This window comes from Cynocephalus volans, chromosome 12 (genome assembly GCF_027409185.1).
Source record: "Cynocephalus volans isolate mCynVol1 chromosome 12, mCynVol1.pri, whole genome shotgun sequence".
In the NCBI taxonomy this organism is placed as follows: domain Eukaryota; kingdom Metazoa; phylum Chordata; class Mammalia; order Dermoptera; family Cynocephalidae; genus Cynocephalus; species Cynocephalus volans.
Window position 1 is genome coordinate 15674364 of NC_084471.1, and position 21190 is coordinate 15695553.

Here is a 21190-nt window from a genome sequence, read left to right on the forward strand (position 1 = left end):
ACCTTACTGACCAGAGTGGCTATTGATCTCTATCCACCATGGTCATATTTTTCTAAGATCCAGTCTAGAGAATGTACTACACTTGAATAATTATAATAGAGACGTTTCTTTCCCACATGCAAATCTCTTTTAGTTTCTGATGTTATTCAATCGTTTCTCCGTTGCTTGTAAATTTCAGGTCTCCCCTTCCTCTATCACATTACCCTTATCAATATGCTAATGTATCATAATAATGCATTTTACACCACTAATGAAGTGAAGCAAAACAATAAATAAGAAGAAAGCACAAATTCTTGCTTTAACTTTACCCGGTTCCGGGGTGGGGTTGGGGGTGGGGAGGAGGGAGAGTAGGAAGGAAGAACATTCGGCCCGCAAAAATTAAAAATGATCCCCTTGTGTTCAGCGCGTTCTAGAACAGAGCTGCACGTCAGAGGAAGAATTGAGCAGCTTTCGAGCTAAGAGGCTTGGCATTAAACTTTGACACTTTAATGGTCTCTAGGATATTAGACAATATTTTATCATACAATGTTCTTCTCCAACACCGTAATGGCATCAAAATCAGATACAACGCGCGCAGTGCAACGTGCACGGTGAGACTCATCCCCGCAGAGAGAAGACGGCAGGACCCCAGCTCCGCAGTTAACTTATCCCGAAGCTCCAAAGCAAACGTCGTTTACTTCTTCGCTGGGGACGGGGACGCTGCTGTGCCACCGCTACCTTCTCTCCGCATACTCCTCGGCTCAGTCTGCCACTGAGCTTAGGTAAACAGCGCTCCGGAGCAGGGGAAGGGCTGGTGCTGCTGCTGCTGGTGGGGGTCGTGGTTTAACGAGGCTGGGGGGAGGGGGGAAGGGGGAAGGGTCCCGCCTAGGGTCAAGCTAAAGGCCGAGCGTGTGGTGACCGAGGCGGGAACCAGGTCCAGAGTGTAGCAGGGGCGGGACCTCCGAAGCCCTTGGGTCCCCACGCCACCTCTGGGAGAGTGATCAGCGCGGCAGCTCGAGCTCGGGAGACGTTCCTTAGGCACCCCCTTCCCTCCCATCCTTCCCCTGCCCTTTCCAAGAACTAGGAGGGGCGGGGGTTCCCGCGGCCTCGCCTGAGTCCTGGAGCGCAGCAAGGCGCGCGCTGAGGGGAGGCAGAGAACGGCCGCCCGCCCGGCTGGGGAGAGGTGGGGATCCGGGGGGAAGGGGACCCCAGAAGCCCCGGGACCAAGCTGAGGAAAAACCCGGGAGCTGGATCTTGCTCCCGGAGCTCCGGTCTCCGAGTCGGAGTTGCCCATCGCTCCGCGCCGTCTTTCTCTGCCTGCCTCTCTGCTTTCTCCTCCTCCTGGGTTTTTGCTCGAGGGAGGCCTCCTTCCATCTACTCTCCCTCCCCCCGGTCCCTTACCATAACCAGCTTCACCCACTCCTTCCGCAGCTCAGAGGACTCTCCACACCCTCGCCCTCGTCCTTAGGTTGGGAGCTTGGACGTCCACTCAATGGGATGCTGCGCGCGGGGTTCTTGTGGCAGGAAGGAAAGAGCGAGAATCAAATCAGAACGGGGAGGGGCGCGCTGTGCGTGTACGGGGTGTGTGCGTGTGTTGGGGGGAACGCAGAAATGCGGGTTCCCCGAAAGAGTAGGGAGCCTTGGACAGGATTCTTGGCTACAGACCCCCAAAATATGCTGTCAAAGCCCTTCCACGGGGCTTCTCGCAGCCTCGGGCTGCCCCGTACCCTGCCCACCTCCGAAGCAGCGGCGACCCGAGTGGAAGACGGGTGCAAGGAAACTTCCTACTTCCCACGACGGCTGTTGTGTTAAGGAGGCGTTTGGCCCGGCTGCACGGCCCCGGGAGCCTGCAAGCGTCTCTACAGCGGAAGCTGCGGACCCGTCCCGCCCCCCTCCCCTTCTTTCCGCGAGGCTCGCCAAGCCCGAAAGGCCGAGAGCGGCCGGGCTGGGGCCGGGCTGGGGGAAGAAGGGCGGGGAGCTCCCAGCTCGCACTCTTTCGTCCCGTCCTGACCCGGCCCGCAATCCCGGCTCCGGATGTTGCTTCCGCCTGCGCGCCAGCGAGCAGAAGGAGGAGGGCGGAGCCTTGTCGGGGGGGCGGGGCCTAGGCGGGGGCGAACTCGCGGTCCGCACGCCTGCGGCGCTTGCCATTGGCCGGGCTCGCGGTCACGGGGTCGTGGGCGGGCGCCGGGTCGAGCGCCGGCCCCGCCCCCGCTCGGAACCCAGCCCCGGCTCGCGGTCCCCCCCCAGCTGCACAGACATGACACAGACACACAGTCACTGCAGCTGCTGAGCGAACCCAGCGCTCTGGGCACGCGGCGGCGGCGGCGGCAGCGGCGGCGGCGCCAGCCCGGAGCCCGGACCCCAGCGCCCGCCCGCCCCCCCCCGCGCGGCGGCCCCCGCCTGGCCGGGAGCGGGAGGCGGGGATCGCGCGCCGGCTCCGGCCAGCGGCGCCCGGCTGCCGGTGGCGGCTGCAGCGGCCGCCCAGCTCCGAGCGCCGGGCGCTTCGGGAAGCCGGCGCGTCTCGGAGGCGGCGGCCGAGGCCAGCGAGCGCTCCCGGCGGCTGGGGGCCGCCCGCCTCGGCTCCCCGCACCCACCGCGCTGCGCTCCGCTCGCCGCGCCTCCGCTTCTGTGACCTTCCCAGGGCTCCTCCTCCGGCCCCGCGCCCCTGGCCCCGCGCGCCCCAGGCCGGGGCGAGGCCCTCTCCAGCGCCTCCTTCCTGCGGAGCCGCGGGCGGGCGGGCGGCGCAGGCCCGGGGGGGGGGGGGGGGGCGCCGAGACCGGCTGTAGCACCCCCCCGCCCGCCGCCGCCGCGCTCGCCTCCCGGCCCGGCCGGGCTGCCCCTGCCCCTCCGTCGCGCCGGAGCCGGGGCGCCCGAAGCCGGGGGCGCGGCCGCGCTCGCCCAGCCGGGCCGGTTGCGGGCAGGCCCTGCCCTGAAGGAGCGAAGCGGCTGGCAGCGCGGCAGGTGGAGCCGGCCCCGGCGGCCGCTGCCCGGACCCACCCGAGGGGGACCCAAGCTCCTGCCCATGCGGGGCGCTCCCAGCTCGGAAGAGTCCCCCGGGCAGGGAGCAGCTCCAGTCAGCGACCCCGGAGGGAGAGGAAGAAGGGACAGTGCTCAGTTTGGGCGACCCGGCGCCTCCCCGCGGCGTTTGGAGTCGTGGGCTGCCCCGAAGTCTGCGCTTGGCACCGCCGCTCGGACCAGGGCGGCGCCTGCTGCGACCCCGACCCGGACCCCCTGCGCCTCGTAGGCGGCGGTGCCGCCGCGCCACCCAGCTCTTCCGCGGTCTCCCTCTGCCTGGCGGCAGTCACGGCCAAGGTAAGAGCCCTGGGGTGCGAGAGAGTCGCCGCGGGGGCGTCCCGGTGAACAGCGCTGAGCAAGTTCTCTGAACCTGTGGCTGGTACCCCCTGTACTCGGGGTGCCGGTGAAGAGAGAGGGACAGTGGGCAGGTACACCCTCTGCTTCTTGGGCCAGGAGCCTTGGAGAGGCTGGAGGTGGGAGCCTGCGAGGTGTCCAGGACCCGTCTCAAGGCCTGCCCCGCTTCTGGGCACACAGGCTGCTGACAGGGAGCGAGCAAGAAGTTTCCCGTTAACACCCGGAGGTGATACGTCCGCACCACTCCTCCCACTCCCCCAGGCTTGTTAGCTGTGAGCACCTGTGCTTTGGGGAGTCTGCTGTGTTTGGAGAGGTCCCTCTCTGGCGACACTCACTTGACTTTCCTGGTGTGCTGCTGCACAGAACTTTTCTTTTGCTCCTTGTTGCCGAGAGTCCAGGCCGACTTGGGGGTGAGCAGCCACCGCTTTCGAGTCCCTCTTTAGGACAGAGTGGTTGGTTGGCTGCGATATCTGTAGGGGGGAAACCCAGTCAAGCATGACCGTCCTGTTAGATAAAGCTGCTTGTGATGAGCGATCAACGTACACGTAGAGATCCAGATATTCTTGTAAATGTCACTACTTCTGAAGGTTGGAGTGACAACTCCAAAGTTTGTGCATCCTCAGGTTATTTTGTTCATTGCTTTATTACCGTCTTTTAAGTGTTCCTCGTAAGAAACCTCAGTCGTATAAGCCTGTCGTTGCCTGTTGGAAATTTATTAAACCTGTGAGCTTCCCCCAGAACAATCTGATTTTAAATGGGTCACTTCGGAGGGAACAGATTGTCTCTCGCACACTGAATCCATGCCCTGGGTGACCCTGTTTAATGGGGATGGATTTTTTCCCTCCCTGTGCTGGTGTACCTCGGTTGAGAGCAGGTTTCTGCAGAATTCAGAATCCGTGAATTTTGTCACTCAGTCCATTAAAATAATCTCCTGAGGAAGCAAAATAGCGCTTACATTTTTTGTGAATGTCACAGGAAGTTTTACAGGGTCTTATGTAAGTGCGTCAAGAGAGAGCTCAGGCTCCTGCTTCCTTCAAGGGGAGACTGGGGAAAGGGTGGCAGGTGGAGCGTCCCCCTCCCCTAAATGCAGAGGCATTCCCTTTGTGACACAGGTGGAAACCCAAAGTGCTTATTCACTCCGTAGAGGCAGTCAGCTCAGGTTCATTTTTCTCCTCACCTCTCCTATCTTCCCACCCCAGGAATCAGCTTTGAAAGACTTACGATAAGGGAAGGATCTAAATTAGAAATGGGACAAGCGGTGGTTTCTTTTCTCATTTCTCACCCATGGGTGACATGGATGAATTGCTCATAGACATGCTGGGTCCTCCCTGGGGAAAAAAATAAAAAATATAAAGACAGGCTTTAAGGTTTCACACATCTCTCAGTGTACCTTTCTTATTCAAGAGTACTTTGGTGAAAATTGCTTGAGGAGAATACACATTTATCGAGCCTGGCCCTGTTAATTCCATGCCAGGAAGAAAACTAATTCGCACAGAGAGGCAAAAGTCATCAAGATTTAGATCTTCGTGGGTTTTCAAGAGTGGCGAGGAAAGGAAACAAATCCCCCTAGTAGGATAGAAAGGTTTTTAAAGGAAAAATTGTTTCACTCTGAAGTGGACAGTAGCTGCTGGCAAGCGTGGGCCCTCTTACTTCACTTAATAAAGTAAGTGTGCAGGGTCGTGTATTAACTTTTTGATGTGAGACAATGTGGATTCCTTTGGCTTTTAAACCGTAACTGGAAGAGCCTTAGAAATGAAAGGCTTTTGCATCTCATCAGAAGTCCTGGAAGTGCTTCCATCACTTGGGAAGGTTGTGAAGGTTTCCTTTGGTACTGGATTCCTGAGCTGTGGGTTAAAGTTGATGTGGAATGCAGGAGGGTACATCCTGTAGTGTCTCCATCCTTCAGCCACCTGCAGTGGCAGGCCATTAGGGGGGACTATTTTTTTATTCCACCACTGATGAGGAAAACACAAGGACCCGTGTCACAAAAGACTGGCATATCTTTAGGGCTCATGAACCTAACTTTCTGGTACCCAATGCACGCTTGCACTAATGAGTGAATTCCAAATGCTTAAGCGTTGGGCCTGCTCATATCTGAAGTGTCGTTTGGACAACTCAGACGTGGTTAACTACAAAGTCTTATGTGAAATTCTGGAAAGACTCAGTTACAATCTCTAAGTATATAAGGGCTGTAAGTTTTCTACCCTCTGGACATTAAGCCATGCTAACTTTAGATTCCCTAACAGTTTGTAATCAAAACTTCTCCCCTGCAGTATTCATGAAATCATGCCACTTTAAAACATATCTAGAATCAACTTCATGAAACTTAAAATTTCTTGCTATTGTCCCCTTAAAAGTACATACTGTATACGTATACAGATGTTAACATAACATCTGACAATGTAGTTGTACTTTCATCTCAGGTGATTTAAAAGTATTAAATTAGTATCTAGGGCTCTTCCAGCATAACTGGAAGAACAAAACCCCATTGCCCAGGCTTGCCACATGGCTAAGTCTCATCACAGCTGACCCCAGAGGTGTGGAGACAGGAAAGGGGAGAGGTAGAGTCCAAGAAGAAACTGCCCGGTTCAGAATACTGGGCCCTAAAAAGGCAGATGTCACCAAGATTTGGGTCTTACTGGATTCTAAGGTCAAATTCAGCGTGTAAAATTAGACTGTTTGAAACCTATGAACCTATGTGAGTTATTACATTTCCCTGAACTCTGGAGTCTGATAGACTGCATTTGGGACCTTTACCCATGTATATAGTGCACATTAGGTAACTGAAGGGAGCTATTGTTGTGGTCTAGAAAAAATGGTCAGCATAAAGCTTTATTTCTACAATTGAGGCTTTATAGATTGATTCTCCTAGGCGCAGTATAGTCAGGGTGTAAGAGATTGGAACAGGAAAATACCATTACTTTGCCATTGAGCACCAATTATTGAAAACTGATCTGGAGTGGATATATGTGTGGTCCTAAGGCATGAATGAAATCTCATGAATTTGAAGGAAGCCAGATGGCAGAGGTAGAGTACAAAGTTGAGCCAGGATACCGGCCTTGCATAGGGTCCATGGACAAGGTGAAGGTGCCTTTGCAGCCAGAGATTCTCACAGAGGAGGGAACATATTGGGTTGGGGGTATAAGACCCAGAGGACTGAGTGCTCCAGGCACCCTGTGATTGTCACACCTGGGGAATACAGCCACCTCACAGGATCTGCTGGTAGTGTTGAGGCTTTGCTGCTCTACTTTGAAGTATTTGACATTGAGAGGTATTCAGCTTCTCTCTGTGACGCTGATATTTGGAGAGTAGTAGGCAGTGACCAATATAGTTAAGGCATAAATAAATGTATTTTAGAAGACCTTTTTCCTTTCAATTTAACAAGTAATAGAATGTCTGCCTTGTGGCAGATGCCATGCTCTGTGCTGAGGTTACAGAAATTCCATGTTTAGTTTATAGACTTTTAGGGGAGGCAGACATTCAGCTATTACTATGAGCTAAGTACTATTGTGCAGGTGTGTCCAAAAGATGAGTTTGAGCTTGCCAGGGTAGTAGGAACAAAGGGAGTCTCAGGCAGAAAGAACAGCATGGAAACCGTCAAGTATGTAATGTGTATGGAGAGTAGTCAGTAGTTAGTGTGACCAGCAAGTGGTTGTTCTGGAAGAGGGAAGTTTGCTTGTAGAAAGGAGATAATTTACTAAGATTCTATGCTGAGGACTGTGCCCCAGCTTCATGCTGTATGTGTGGTAAGAATGGTTGCTGGCTAAGATCCAAGAGTACTAGTTGATTATCCCACATTGTTATTAAAAACTGAAAAGGAAATTTTCTTTTTTGTCCATTAGCCTTCTAATATAGCATTTTGCCTGTTCTTTAAAAAACTATTAGCAATGCAAATAAAGAAAGGGTCCCTTATCAACCCTAAGTCTGCCCTCTTGTGTACATTAATTACATCTGGGGCTTTCATTACATGATTATGCAGCAGTGGGAAAAATGACAATGTTACTTGACAAATGATATAGTTGGAAAAAAAGAAAAAAACCTTTTTCTGTGAGAACAAATTCCATCTTGTCAGATTTGCTTCTGGGTAGAGTTATGGTCGTGTTTAACACTTGAACAAGGTTCTTTTATTGTAATCATTTCAGTTCTGGCCCAAACTTTCTTTGCTGTTGGAAAAGGAAGAGTTTTACAATATTGAGAATGGGAGTGTGTGTGCGCGCATGTGTGTGTATGTGTGTGTTTTGTGGGATGGTGAGGAAGAAAAGCAAAAATGTAACCATGCAGAGGATATTAGAAGAAAGAAAAGTCACAGTTACAATATCAATCTCCAGAGCCAAGTATATTATATTTAGTTTTTCAGAAACAGAAGCCAGAAGGACAGTGGGGGTAAAAGTCAGAAGCCCCTGTGGCGTGTATGTGTGGGGTGTGTGTGCGTGTTTGAGTTTGAGTGTTTGCTTTATCTCTATCATCCATCCCTGTGTTGAGTGGGAGCCAGGGTGGTTTAAATAAAACCAGGCAATTTGGAGTCCAGTCTTGCATCGTTCTATTTTAATTTGCGGTGTGACCTTAGAATACTTCTTCACCTCTCTGGGCTTCAGGTGCTGTCTGTATACTTAAGTATGTTACTAGGAATTTAGTTACAAGGTAACTTTCTCTCTGGGCCCAGAGAGAGAAAAGGCTTACCCTAAGCTAGTTAGTGGCAAAGCTCAGACTATTCCCTAGGTGTTCTAGCTTTCTAGCTCTGAAATGGGAAAGCCTGACCAGTTCAAAGGTGTACTCGACCTTGAACTATAAAACACTTGCAAGTATGCAGTGCTGAAGAAAAGAACCACAAAGTCTTTGCTTTGCCATTTGTAGATTCTGCATAATGCAGACTGCATTAGAACATTGAAATGTAAGGCCATTCACACATAAGCAGCCAGACTTGATTGCTGACTTCTTATGTGTTGTTGAAACCTGTTGGTTCTGGAATGTTATACTCTTCCTTGGCTACTACTTGAGAATTAAGTGCTTTGTGATTTAAAAACAACAACAACAACAACAAAAAAACCCCAAAAAAACAGTGCTGCAAATTTTCATTGTTTCAAAATGAAGTGGATAAAAGCTGAGTTGGCCCTTCAGGATTTTGCAAAGCCTGGACTATAATATGGAAAGGGAAACCTGTTCATTTAGCTGGGGAGGTTACCTTGTAGGGGAGCTGTTGGGTAAATATGAAGGGAAGGATCTTTTGAAGAAAAAAACAGCAGAAGAGCAATCGTGTAGAAGTACAAGTCAGGAAAAATGCAAACTGACTGAATTTCATGCCTCCAGATTTGTGAGTTGCTAGAAAGAAGGCCCCTCACTGCCACTGATCTCCTGGGGGTAGAGGGCATTGCTTATTGGAAAGAGGAGATTCGATATGAGTGCAATGTAAATATAAGGTTTGTTACATTATTATTTCAGTATTGAAGCTAAGTGGAAGGGTGCTGTGTTTTAGGAGAACCTGGCATATAAAATCTGATCTTAAAGTCAAATAATTTAAGTAATTTTGGAGCGTACTAAAGGATTTTTATTTTACAAAAGGGATTCATAGCAAGTCTCGTTTTAATAGCTAGTTTGTTTATTGTATTTCAAATTATTTGATTAACACAATTGTGATAGACATTTTCAAGGACTTTTCAAACATAAACTAGAATATTTTAACAAATAACCCACTAGGTTTGCGTGCTAATGAGCCTAATATCGAACTGTATTACAGAAAGCAGTACGGTAGTTATATAAACTGTTATAACCACTAACCTACCACGTGGAGTTACTTCGCTTACTTACTTTTGGCAGATTGCTTATTTAAACTGCTGTTCTTTCTGGAGTCTTAAGTGTACCCACCTTTGTAAATTCCTTAACCACCCTCACATTCTACCTCTAAGAATATATCAAGAGCAGAAGTGGTTTAAAAAAGTAAATTAGGTAAGAGTTTCCAGGATTCTGAGTTTTCATAATTGCAGAGACAGGGAATTCATTTTGTTCTGCCTAAGTATACAGAAGAGGCGGTACGCATGAGACATTTAAAAACCAACTGAAATCATGCTGTCTGCTGGCTCTTCCTTCACTGTAACTGAAATATCTTGGGCTTTTTGTGTTTTTGCTCCTTTATCTCTTATGAATGTTTCCAAAAAAGAATTCATTCTAGGAATGGAAAAAATGTAAGGCGTTTAAGGCTCCAGAGGTAATTTTGGGCAACCTGGAGTTGTAGGTAATCACAGGCTGGGGCTGGAATTGAAAGTGCAGTCTCACCTACAATTTGAGCCTCTCTTGTCGCATTATGGGGCTGTGCTTTGGACAGGCAGCAGACACAGATGGAGATGGAACCCTGAGTACCTGGGAGCTTTGCTCTTAACATAGTTTTTTTTTCTGAACTACCAAGGCCAACTGGGAAGAAAGGGCTTGCTGGTCTTTCTAGCTGTCCTTGGCAGCATTAGTATTTAGGAGAATTTAGGAGGATTTATCTCAGAACATGGGTGTGTGAGGATTTCTTTCTTATACTTTTTTTTTTTCCAAATTTAAATCCAGCCAAGAAACATGGGCTCTTGAGTGTTATTCTCTGGTTAGAGATTGCTGCAGCTGCCTTAGATCTATTAAATACATATTTGCTATTATTAAGTAAGGTTAACATTGCTGTGGATAACTGGAAACCATACCTCCACACCCCACCCCTCCCTGGTTTTTGTTTCCGGAATAGTTGTGTAGATCTTTAATATGCCAACACTATGTGTGTACCAGACTCCTTCACTGATGTCACCTCTCGTCTGGGAATGGTATTTAGTGGCTGTTTCAGGAGCCAAGGGAGGCACAGGCAGCAGTAAGCAGGATGGGGCTTTTCCTGCCTGCAGGAGTGATGCCTACTGCTTAGTAGGTTTGCACTAAATAAGTAGTTGTGGCCACACTGAATCGTTTATTTAGTGAATGAATGAGTGACTGGTCATGCTTTCAGTATTGGGGTGAGGGTGATGGGAGAGAGGGAGAGGAGAGTAAATAAATAACAGTAGACTTAAATGGTGGTGAAATAAACTTGGACTCCTTGAAGGCTTTCCTGGAAGCTTTTATTTTAAAAATGTGAAGGACATTTCAGATCAGCAAAATGAATTCTCTTAGGGATCATTGTTGTGGTTCAGACATTGATAGCTTTGTAAAAAGGCAGTGAGAGTACAATACCAAAATGTGTCATGTGTTTTCTTTCCTCTGAATTTGTAGGAAGTTTAAGTATCTGGAATGAGAAGAATGGGCATGCTGTAAAGCTTGTTCACATTTACGTGTAAGTTGCCTTGAAAATGCCTTGGAAAACATTTTCAATACAGTAGACCATAGGGGATTGTGATCAGTGCTGGCGATGATGATTACAAAGTAACCCGGATGTGGATAGGGGCCTTGACTCTCATGTGAGGAGGATGAAGTGGATTTCGAGGACAGAGGGAGGGACTTGAGCGCTGTGTCTCCAGTGGGAAGATCTCTTCTCTGCATCTTGATGTCTTTCCCCCTTTCTCTGTTTACATGAATTGCTCCCACCTGGGTGTCTCAACATCATGAGTACTCATGATGCCTTGTTGGAAGGCCAAGCTGCTGTGTTGAGAGACTGCTGTCGCTAGAGGAGACCTTTGTCTCTCTAGACCAACACCTTCATTTACAGCCAAGGACACTAAGGCAGGGAGGTAAAGAGAATTATCCAGAGGGGCGGCAGGATTAGAACCAGGTTCCTTGACCACCTGATGCAATCTGTGGCTCTGCCTTCTTACACCCTGTACCGTCCCAGCTCTGTCTTTAACCTCCTTCCCTTCTCCTTGATACACTCTACTTCAGTCTGTCTCATGCCCAAAAGCACTTTCTCCAAGTGCTTCTTTTATGCCAGGCATGCTTCCATTTGATCATTTTTGTTGTTGCATCCTAACGGCAACCCTTTGAGGTGGTAGCCTTACTCTCTCACTTTACAGATGTGGAAGCTGAGGCTTACCCAGGTTGCACATCCACGAAGCATGGAGCCAGGACTCCACTCTTAGCTGTTCAGACTTTTCAGTCTGGTTGTCTCAGTGCTGACGTCTCCCCTGGCTTCCCCGCCTCTCACCTCACTGGATTTCCTAGGATTCCTTTCCAGGTCTTCTCTATTCCTGGTCTGTTAGCTGTTGCCTAAAAGTTCACCTTGTTTTCCCACTCGGGAGACTTGTTATTGCCTCTGCCTTTGCTGGATCAAACCTCCATCCTCTCTCCTATCTCTGTCTGGTTGAAATCTCTCCTTCCTGACCATTGGCTCCGTGGCACTCTGTCTCTTTATGGCATTTCCTTCACTTACTCAGCCTACACTCACCAAGCTCCTACTGTGTGCAGGTCCCAGCTGGCTTGACAGCAGAAATCACTCATCATCCATCCAGTAGCCTTGTCTTGGTGGGGGAGGTAAATGCTAATAAAGACATGAATGAAAGGTGAAGGACAGGCAGGTGGTTGGCATCTTCTGCTTGGCATTGTCAATATCTAGACACTTTTCTTATTCTCTCTCTTAAGTATCAGCTCCTTAAGGGCTGTGACTAGGTTACACCCACTCTTGTATCTATGGAGCAGCCTGCTAAGTGCCTCACTCTTAAGAATCCTTCAGTAAACATTTATTAAATTAAATTGAGAGCCTCCTGTCCTTGCCCTCAAGGAACATGGTTGGAGGAGAAATTAGAAAACATGTGTGATAAGTTAAGCAACAGTAGAAGATTTAAATGACAGTTTAGAGCAACAATAGAAAAGATGTGGCTGGGTGTGAATTGTTGCGGAGTTGAAAACCACTGAAAGTTGATGGGAAATCAGAGGTGGGAGCTTACTCAAGCTTTGTAAACTCAATGGAAGAGATAGGGTTTGAGTTGAGTGTTTGGACATAATATAATTAAAATCTGAATGTAAGGATCGAAGGGAAGTAGAGGAGCCAGGTTAGGTTGACAAAAACACAGTTACGTATTTTTGGGTTAAGGACCATGGCAGCTTCGGTTTCTGTTAGCAAAGAGGTGCAGATGAAGTTGACAAACTAGGTTGGGGCTGTGGGTTTTTGGAAGGCAGGGTGACTTTTGATCAAGAAGATGATAAATTAGGGCCGGCCCCGTGGCACACTCGGGAGAGTACGGTGCTGGTAGTGCCAAGGCCGTGGGTTCGGATCCTATATAGTGATGGCCGGTGTGCTCACTGGCTGAGCATGGTGCTGACCACACTGTGCCGAGGGTTGCGATCTCCTTACCGGTCAAAAAAAAAAAAAAAAAAAAAAAGATAAATTAAAAGCTCTGTTTTAGAAAGATGAAACTACACACTGCTGGGGACAGATTGAAGTGGGGAGAGGTGGAGGCTGGGAGGTCACTGGACAGACTTTTCTACCAGGTCCTCTATGAGGCTCTAAAAGTCACTGGGCTAGAACTGTTACAGTAGGATGGAAGCTTGGGGAAGTTTCTGAATTTTTCTCCAGTCTCAATCATTGGCTCGCAAATGTTTACCTGATATTGAAGTCTGAGATAGTTTTTATCGCCCACTGTAAAGCAGCCTCATTGGAATAAAGTCCGCTTGTGACACTGGCAGTGATTCTTAAAATAGCACTTTCTCCTTTGGCTTGGCTGAGGATAGGGCTTTGGTGAAAATACACTCTCCGGAGCCTCTTTTATTGGGGGTTTGTTTAAATGGGCCCAGAGTTATAGAACAACCTTTTTCCTAGCCTTGGATGACACCCAATAAGGGATGGAATAGAGCAAATTCTTTTCCTCATGAGTGGCTCCTAAAGCAGCTGCGGAGAGCTGAGAGCAAAATGCTTGGAGCTCTGACATCTGGGTTCCCGCTTCACCTTAAAAATGAAGCCTGTGCCTTGCCTTCCATGACTGCTGGCGCTGCTGCTCTGCCCAAGGAGCAGCTCACAGTGAGATTACAGTGCATGCTTTTCAGAATTGTGGAGTAAGCCATTCTGTATAACAGAATTTTTCAAATAGGGTCGTCCAATCCCTTATGGATAGAGAGTCTTTATTTTTAATCTTTAAGGAAGGAGGGTTTTCTCTAGAATGTTCTGTGTTCTTACCCTCATTGGCTCACTATCAGCCACTGGGAAACATCCATCTTTCTTATCAGGACACACACAAAGCGTGTTATGAACTGGCCCTGCCTCTCCTGCAGCCTCTTCTTCTCTCGCCGCCCCCCTCCCATTTCATGCACCACCAATCCCCAACTCATTAGTTTTCTTCCTTACTGGTTGTTTTCCCCCAAACCTGCTAAGCTGTGCACATACCTCTCCTGTCGGCTAAGCTCTCTCCTTCTTTAACTGCCTGGGATGCTTCTGTTTTTCCTTCTAAACCCAACTCATGCAGTCCTTCCTCCAAGCTTTTCCTGAGCTGCACCTGTACCTTATTTTAACTTCTGCTGCACTTTCTGCACCATATTCTCAGTTCTTTAACCTGCTTGTCTTGCTGGAGCATGGGAGCCTGTCAGTAAAAATTGTACCTAATGACGCTGGGGAACTTCAGGGTTTTATCATATGCCTGGAACATGCTGTTGATCCAATACATGGTGATGGTTAGCGTGGATTTCATTGAATTTGCTGGCCAGGCATAATGTAACCCTTTCATAATGAACCTCTAGTGTCACACTGTGCTTCAGGGGCAGATGGGGTGATGTGAATTAGCTTCTCCAGGTATCCCCTAGTCTAAAGAATGCATGTATCCCTCGTCAATGACTTGAATGGCTTTTGGGCCTTCCTGGGCATGGTGATGTCCTCAAGGAATCTGATGGTGGGGATGAAGGTGGGGAAGGGGTCTTTGTCATCGCTCCAGACCTAGAAATGTCTTCACACAGCCCTCAAGGGCTGACTGTTGAAGTGGAGTGGGGTGGGGGCTTGAAGAACCTTTGTGCCTTTTATTGCCCCCCCTCCCCCCGCCGCCCAAGTGTTTGCTTCTTTCTGGCTCCACTGTTGGTCCCTGGATGCTGATGAATACTTTGACCGTGGCTTCTGTTTACCACCATTCCATGTTCTTTAAAGAACCAGATGCAGAATGAAAGTTATGATTGATTCAGAAATTATCAGACAGTGATGGGGAGTGGCTAGGGAGGATGGGATACATTTGTGCAGAAGATCAGCAGCAGTGCCCAAAGCCTGTTTTCCAGCTAACCACATGTTTATGTGAGAATATTTAGTTTTGCCTCTAGTATTTGTGAGGTGCATTTGGGTTTTTATTACTCTGCCCTTGTAAACCAGGCATGGGTGCTGCCTGAATAGGTTGCATAGCAAATCACTGAGGAGTGACAGAGGAGCCCTGGGCTTATCGGAGGGTTTGTGTGATCCAGATACAGCAGAACTTTATGAACTGGCACTAGGCATGGGGTGTTGGTTATATGGTTTAGGGAGCCCTGCTGCTTCTCAAGTGGTGGCCTAATTTAATTCACATCATGGGATGCTTTCTCTGGGTCTTAGCTTTTGTCATATTCTTTTTTCTTCTGCTTGGGGTTGTCCATAACTCCTATGAAACATAGTATTTTTGAGCTCATTAAATCTTTTAATGTGTGTATAATGTTTAGGACCATGCCAGTACACAGAAAACAGTAAGTATTAGCTATTGTAATTGTTATTATTTAGAATCCCCCCCCCCACTCCCTACTTTTTGCTCTTGCCCCCTTGCTTGGTAAAATAAGAAAACAAATGGGTCCTGAGGAGGAGGAGGAGGAGGAGGTGGCCACAGTCTTTCTCTTTTCAGCCCTGTGCAGAGGTCTCAGGAAGTTTGCAGAGGCCCTGATGGTAAAAGCAAATGCTTGCCCACCAATCACCTGAGGCCATTTTCCAGGAGTTCTCTGTCCACCCTGCTCCTCTCTCTCATAGGAAATTTGGGCTCTGACAAGTAAGGGAGAGGAGAGTCGATGAGCAGTGTAGTTGTGATGAGCAATATTTAAAATAACAGTAATAGTGGTGGTAATAATTATAGCGACCATTTATTATTAAATACTTCTAGAACATTGTGCTTGTGAGATATGCTTTCCATGCATGATGCCTTTGAATCTTCACTCCAACCCTCTGGGCTGAGCAGTTTCATTTCACAGATCAGAAAACTGAGGTTTGGAGAGGATGTTATTTGCCCAAGCGATAAAGCCAGAACTGGAACCCAGTTCTGTCTCCAGAATATTTTCTTTTAATCTCTGTCCTGTCATCCACTAACCCAGGTGTCTTGATATGGAATATACATACATGAGGGATGTATACTGGGGATATATGAAGACTTTTGATGGAGTATGCAGCTGTGAATAGTTTTAAGGAAATCAGTTTCCAGATTTTCAACCTCACGTTTGTACGCTTCACTGGAAGCGATCAGCCTAAGACTACCCCTGCCTGGTCCACTATTCTCCCACCATCCCATTCATAGCTATCCTTTCCCAATTTATAAAGGCACAACTCTTACCCAAAACTAATCTTACTCTGGTGCATTGCTCTGGGTATAAAAACCTCAAGGGGCACCCAGCAAAGGGACTATTAGAAACTGGTGTATGGGAATCGTCTTCCCATCAAGGCACTGCCACAGGCTGTCCCTATCCATGTTGTCTTTTACCTGGTTAAGTTTGGTGCTAGAAACAGGATGTTTGGGCCCCTTTATCATGCAGAGAAATGACACAACATTTTTCAGCCCTTAAAAAGTAACTTCTCTTGAATTTTTAAAATGGATAGCGGCAACTGGATTGCTAGATTCCCTTTAAAAATGTAATGTAAAAAGTTTCATTTTAAAATGTTAATGTTTATAATATGCTGAGAATTATACAAGGGGAATTTATAAAAAAGTTCGTGGAAAGATTCATATTACCTTTTAATTCTAGTTTTACACAAATTTTTGAAGTACCCTTGTATCCTTAGAAATTATTTAGTTTAGATGTCAGCCTAAAAATAAGGCAAGGCAGTACAAGTTTTTCAAACCTCAGAATTAAAAAAAAAAAAAGGCATGAAGATCACTTCCTCCTAAGATACTAAAGTTAGAGTGGATAATTTATTTTTCATTTTTTTATTTTTAAAATTTATTTAATATTTAGATAGAAAATTATTTTCTCAACGTGCAAAGGAAAACATCACAAATTGAATTTAAAGTCAATTGATAAGGAACAAATTTAACCCACAAAGATTAACATCCTCAATGCATAAAGAACTCTTAAAAATGAATTAGAAAAATCTTAAAAATTTGGTGAAGGACATGAATAGACATGTCACACACTCAAAAGAAAGTGGCTAATAAATACATTCTAAGATGTTCATAGAAATGAAAATTAAAACAAAAAAATGACATTTTTCATTTCTCAAACTGAAAAAATGTGATACTGTATAATATTGGTGCTATAAGAGAAATAATGTCAAAATCTGGTAGTATAAGCATAAATTAGTAAGACTTTTTTTTACAAACAGTTTGGATTTATAAATAGAATTATCTAGAGTAGGTAATTTTTAAGTTGTTTTCTGCCACCAGCCCTTATAGAACTAAATATTATTTTCCCATAGATTTTCAGGAACCTCAATATCTCCTAACGCTCTTACATTCCACTCCTGATTAGACACCCTTGAACTTATGTGGGGTTTCAGGGAAATGTAAACATATTTTAAATTTTGATGACACTTTTACATATGTAGCTAGATATGTGGTCATGCGTATCAGAGTGCCCCAGTAGCTCAGCAAGGACTGTTTTAGATATAAATGATAGAAAGCTTATTTATGCTGATGTTAAACAACAAAAAATATTCGACTTTACCTGCTCCAGTAACTGAAAAACAGAGAAAAGCATCAAACAGGGCTGGATGCACATCTTCCACCAACATCAACATGGATCTGTTGCTCCATGCCCTGGCCCTGCCTTCCTCTGTGTTGGCTTCCTTCTCAGGCAGGCTGTCCCCACAGGATGGCAGAGGTGATCCCCAGGAGTCCCAGGCTTACATCCTGCCACCTCCCTTTGCAGCTGCAAGAGAGTGTCTTTCCCCCACCACCTCTGGTGGTAAAAGTCCTGGTTGTGATCTGGTCAGAAGAGCCTAGATGACATCCTTGGAGCTGGTGGGGCAAAGGGGATCAGCACTCGATGAATTGCTTGGAGAGTGGAGAAAGGGTGGTTCCAGGAGAGAAGCTGAGCAGACAAAGAGCCCCAAAATGTTCAGTAGAAAGATTAACTTGAAGATGTTGAAGTCATATCAAAGAGAGCACAGGTCTCTTCTCTGACACCTTGTTCTTCTCTTGGGTGTGCCTCCCCCACCCACGTCAGCCAGCGCTGTCACTGTTGTGATACCCAACTGCCCATTGACAGAACGACATCAGTGATTTAGTAATTTCAAGACTTTTAAGGAAATGGGCAAAGAATCCCTGACAATGTATTTCATGATTTTTGGTTTTTTAAAGACCATTAGTTATGTCATTTTATTCATTAGAAAAAAAAAAAAGAAGAAGAAAAATTCAGAACGGTGGAGCTTCGTCTATACTAGTTGGCGAGGGCTGCCATAACAAAGTAACACAGACTGGGTGGTTTAAACAACAAATCTATTTTCTCACTGTTCTAGAGGGATCTGTCTGAGATCAGGGTGTTGGCAAAAGTGGTTTCTTCTGAGGCCTGTCTCCTTGGCTTGTACATGGCTGTCTTCCCGTCTGTCTTCACGTGGTTTCCCGTTTGTGAATCTGTATCCTAATCTCCTCTTCTTATAAGGACACCAGGCAGAGTGGCTTAGGGCCCACACTAATGACCTCATTTTAACTTAATCACCCGTTTAAAGACCCTTTCTCCAATTACAGTCACATTTGAGGTACTGGGAGGTTAGGACTTAATGCAGTATTGGAATTTTGGGAGGGGATGCAATTCAGCCCCTAACACCATCTGTTGTTTTAACACTGTGGATGGATTGTTTTTGAAAAATAATGTACAAACCTTGTTTGAAACACAAATTAGTAACAGATTCATCTATGCACATGCAAGCAAACCACTTCATGGGTGGTAAGTTTGATGCAGTTTGTTACTTAACAGCATTTTTCTCTTTAACAAGAGTAGAAAGAAGACAAAGTATAGAGATGAGAACTGGTTGTGGGTTTGCCAAAAATGCCTGGGTTTGGATGGCTCCTCCATTGGCTCAATGCTTGCTTGTTTTAATTGTGGCATTGTCCTTGCAGATAACAACTTCACTGAAGTACTCTGAGGGTAGACTTTGATTGCAAAATTGAGTTTTATGACTTTTTGGAGGGATAGGGTAAAAGGCTACCTTAAGGCAGGACTCTGACTTGAGACCAATAGCACATGTTAAAGTGAGTTCTCTCTACTCTTTTCATCAGAGAGGTGGACAATCTGGCCAAAAGCTCTGCTGGACTCTCATGGTGCCAGCGCTGGTGTGTATGAGAAAATCTTGTCATCCTGTTTTTTTTTTGTATTAGGGACCAGATTTTACAAGTGGGGGGTTTTATGAGTCAATTGGACCCAAGTGATTTCAGGGCCACTGTTGCATAGGAGTGATTTCCTTTCACATCCAGAGACTGGGCAAGGATTTTATGAGTAAGACTCCAAAAGCACAAGCAGCAAAAGAAGAAATAAATAAATGGGATCATATCAAACTAAAAAGCTCTGCAAAGCAAAAGAAACAATCAGCAGAGTGAAGAGAAACCCTACTGAATGGGAGAAAATATTTGCAAACTATACATCCGAGAAGGGGTTAATATCCATAATATACAAAGATCTCAAACAACTATACAGTAAAAATCAAATAACCCAGTTAAAAAATGGGTAAAGGAGCTGAATAGACATTTTTCGAAGGAACACATACTAGTGGCCAACAGGTTCTTAAAAAAATGCTCAACATCACTAATCATCAAGGAAATGCAAATCAAAACCACATTGAGATATCATCTCACCCCAGTCAGACTGGCTATTTTCAAAAAGACTTAGAATTACAAATGCTCGTGAGGATGTGGAGAAAGGAGAGCTCTTCTGCACTGTTGGTGCGACTGAAAATTAGTACAGCCATTATGGAAAACAGCATGGAGGTTTCTCAAACTACTACAGATAGAACTACCATACGATCCAGCAATTCTACTTCTAGGTATATACCCAAAGAAATGGAAATCATCATGTCGAAGGGATACCTGCACTCCCATGTTCATCATAGCTCTATTTACAGTAGCCAAGATATGGAACCAACCTAGGTGTCCATCAACAGATGACTGGATAAAGAAAATGTGGTGTATATACACAATGGACTCAGTCATAATAAAGAATGAAATTGTGCCACTCACAGCTATGTGGATGAACTTGGAGAAAATTATGTTAAGTGAAATAAGCCAGGCACAAAAAGAGAAATACTGCATGTACTCACTCATAAGTGGGAGCTAAGAGAGAAAGGAGGAGGGAAGGGAAGACCACAGTGGTGTACTGGACTTGTAGAGGGAGAGAATAGACCTAAGGTTGCCAGTGGGGAGGGGGAGAGTGGTTGGGGAGGGGGAGAGTGGTTGGGGAGGGGTGAGGTGGGGGACATGGAGAACAATTGCAATTTGAGGTGGTGGGCATGCTGATAGTATTGATGTGATCGTCACATCTTGGGCACAGGTGCTGATGGTCAACTCTGTGCCCCATGAATATGTATAATCAATAATAAAAAAAAAGACTTTGCAAAGGACAAACCTTATTTGTCCATTATTTTACTTTGTCAAGAAGTTGTCACTGTTCTCACTTCTGCATTAATTATTGTTTTAATGTGGCTTATGTTTTCATTATCTGGTCTGTCTGTGTTAGTAATGGATCATCACAGCTAAAAAGATCTTGGGGATAGGTAGCATGTTGTCAAATTGTAGTCTTTTCATGTCAAAAACCGAAAACCCCTGACCCAAATATTGCTTACCTGCAATCCAGAAATTTCAGTATTTAATGCTTTGGGAAGCTATTTGTTACAGGATGTGGTTAAAGTGCACATAGGTTACATGGGACAGGGATAAAGGCCTAAAAAATTCATACACCTATTATCACCGCTTCATATGCCAGTGTAGATTGTGTTAACTGATTGGGAAATTGTCTTCATGTAAAGCAAGTCACTGTTGATGAGAGAATAGGCCCTGGGATTGAGAAGTTTTGACAGGGCATGGTCTTATTTCCAAGTTAGAATTTGCTAGTTCGTCTTGGGTAAGGCATGTACCTTCTCTGTATTATTTTCTTGTGGCTGGCATAGCAAGGTACCACAAAACTGGGTGGCTTAAAGCAACAGAAATTTATTGTTTCACAGTTCCACAGGCCAGAAGTCCAAAATCAAGGTGTCTCAAGGTGTCAGCAGGATCGTGCTCACTCTCTGATAGCTCTAGGTGAAAATCCTTCCTTGTCTCTTCTACCTTCTGGTGCTTTCTGGCAATCCTCGGCATTCCTTGGCTTGGAAACACATCACTCGTCACATGGCCGTCTTCTCCCTGTGTGTTTTCAGTGGGTCTCCCTCTGTGCATCATGCTGTGTTCAAATTTTCTCTTTTTAAAAGGACACCAGTCATATTGGATTAGGGCCCACCCTAATGACTTCATTTTAACTTGATATCTTTTGAAAGACCCTGTTTCCAACCAAGACCACATTCTGAGGTCCAGGGGGTTAGGGCTTCAACATATCTTTTTGGTGGGGACACGTTCAACATGTAATACTTTCTAAGCTTTATTTTTTTCCTCTGTGACACATGATCTGTTCCCACCTTCAATGTAAGGATCAAACACAATCTCTTGAGAAAGCTTTCTAGAAATTACATCCCTGGAGTGATGGCTGGATGGCCCATGGGACATTAGATGCTCCTCATTCCATGTATATGAAATCCAATGGGCATTTATGTCTGACACATGACATGTTCTGTGAGATT

At 46.1% G+C, this 21190-nt stretch overlaps 1 protein-coding gene across 3 annotated transcripts in view; it reads left to right on the plus strand.

Moving 5' to 3' along the window:
* The first annotated feature begins 2811 nt into the window (after positions 1-2811).
* Positions 2812-21190, plus strand: part of LARGE1 (LARGE xylosyl- and glucuronyltransferase 1) — a 538741-nt gene continuing 520362 nt past the window's right edge. For all 3 annotated transcript variants that reach the window (XM_063074931.1, XM_063074936.1, XM_063074933.1), the window contains exon 1: positions 2812-3291. The gene's annotated coding sequence lies outside the window, so the exon portion shown is untranslated. The remainder of the gene's footprint in view (positions 3292-21190) is intronic.